The sequence below is a fragment of the Carlito syrichta genome, unplaced genomic scaffold (genome assembly GCF_000164805.1).
Source record: "Carlito syrichta isolate Samal-C Ts95f unplaced genomic scaffold, Tarsius_syrichta-2.0.1 Scaffold305797, whole genome shotgun sequence".
Lineage (NCBI taxonomy): Eukaryota > Metazoa > Chordata > Mammalia > Primates > Tarsiidae > Carlito > Carlito syrichta.
In genome coordinates, this window is record NW_007249893.1 from 137,799 (window position 1) to 139,899 (window position 2,101).

Below are 2,101 nucleotides of genomic sequence, written 5' to 3' on the forward strand. Positions count from 1 at the left end.
TCAGGCAATCCTCTCACCTCAGTCTCCCAAAGTGCTGGGATTATAGGCATGAACCACCACGCTGAGCCTGCACTTTGTCTTCTTTGGAACCTTGCCAAGACCTGGTCACCTTTCAGAAAATTCCAGCCTAGCATAAAGCAAAGACAAATCTTTAAGGTGATGAATATCCCAATTACCCTAATTTGATCTTTACACATTAAATGACTGCATTCAAGTATCTATCGCATGTACCCCCAAAATATGTACCTCTGTTATATATCAATAAAATAAATAAATATCATAAAATTTTAAAAATGAATAAGGAAAACTTTCAAGCAAAAGGAAAAGAAATCACATCACCACTGGCATACTAGTGTTCTCTGAGCATCAGATTTCATCACATGCCTGTCTAGGACGTGTGTTTGCAGTGGTGACATTCACTGCGGTTTGTACAGAGGGACCAAACATCTGACAACTTAATGTCCCTGAGCACTAATCGTATTCAAAAACATATTTTCTTATTACTCAATACCTTCTTTTTTATCCTCTGTAGTGCAGTTGGGATATTATGTTGACTTTAAAATGTTTGTGAATAGGTAGGTTTTGTTATAGATGGATTTCATCACAGTATAGTAACCAAATATTTGTTACCAGGGTGACAAATATGAGGGAGCTGAAATAAAATCCAAGGTCCTTACTCAGCCCTCAGTCCTGCCATAACCAGCCCAGCTGCCGTGGAAGCTCTGTTCCCTCCTCCCACCACGCCAGCCAAAGGGATCTATTTGTATGTCCCAGAATGTGTCAGCACTCTCTTGTCTCTAGTCTTGGGACAGGCTGTTCTCTCCCTGAAATGTCCTCATCTTCTTTCTTCACCGTCTCCACGGATCTCCGTTCTTCAAAACTTGTGCCCTAGCTCTGCCTCACCTGCAGTCCTGCTTGCTTTATTTTCTTTAAATGACTTATTTTTCATAAATAAATTGATTTTTCAAAGTCAAGTTGATATCACTCTTATAAATAGAAAACCGGTATGAGTAGCTCTAAAAATAACTATAAAAATAAATACAGGGCTGGGCAGGAGTGGCCCAAGCCTGTAATCCCAGAACTTTGAAAAGTCCTTCAAAGGATCCTTTGAAACCCGGAGTTCAAGACCAGTCTGGGCAACCTAGCCTGACCCCTGCCTCTAAATAAATAAATAGGAAATGAAAGTTATTCAATTGTATTGAGATATGATTGTCAGCAGACGCCCAAAGGGCCAGCTGAGGGGGGTGGGTGGGGAACAGATTAAAAGGTGTCAGAAACGTTTAACACCCTGGATATATTCCAAGCTTTGAAAGAACTTTGAAAAAAACGTAACTTTCTCTTTCGGTGTAATTTAATCTATCACATCACGTTACCTGTTCTCCCTAAAATCGCCTGCATTTCACTGCAATCCATTTATCATTGAAAGGCGCCAGGTTCTGGTAACAAACCAGCGAACCAGACAAGCAGCCTCTGTTTCACAGACTCACAGTCTGGAGGCTGGAGGAAAAACACACAAGTAACCTGGAAACGGCCAATTTCATGATTTATGATAGCAAATCATCCATCTTCCTCCAGCATCCCGGACAAGCAGGACGATTGCAAAGAAACCACACTCTTAGCTGGGCTCGGTGGCTCAGCCGGTCATCCCGCGCCTTTGGGAGGCTGAGGTGAGTGGATTGCCTGAGCCCGTGGGTTTGAGACCCGCCTGGGCAACTTGGTGAGACCTCATTTCTACAATAAATCAAAAAATTAGCCGAGTGTGGTAGCGCGCTACTGTAATTCCAGCTACTTGGAAGGCTGAGGCAGAAGGATCACCGGAGCCCAGCAGGTCGAGGCTGCGGTGGCCGGGAGCGACCACTGCACTCCAGTCTGGGCGACAGAGTGAGACTCCAACTCAAAAAAAAAAAAAAAATCACACTCTTTCTTAAGTTATGAGCGTCAGAGCAAATTAGTTTCGGAACTGCCAGGGTTTAGTCTTTTCAAAGTTTGTTTGTTTTTTTTTTAAACAGGAAAAGGGTGGGAGGTGGGTGCATCTTAAAACGTTTGATACGATTGTCGTGGGGCCGCTGAAAGCAATGCTTTTTTTTTTTTCCGAGCTCCC

At 43.1% G+C, this 2,101-nt stretch overlaps 1 pseudogene; it reads right to left on the minus strand.

Annotated features, from left to right (window-relative positions):
* LOC110596036 overlaps positions 1-2,101 on the minus strand; it is a 6,968-nt pseudogene that overhangs the window by 4,218 nt on the left and 649 nt on the right.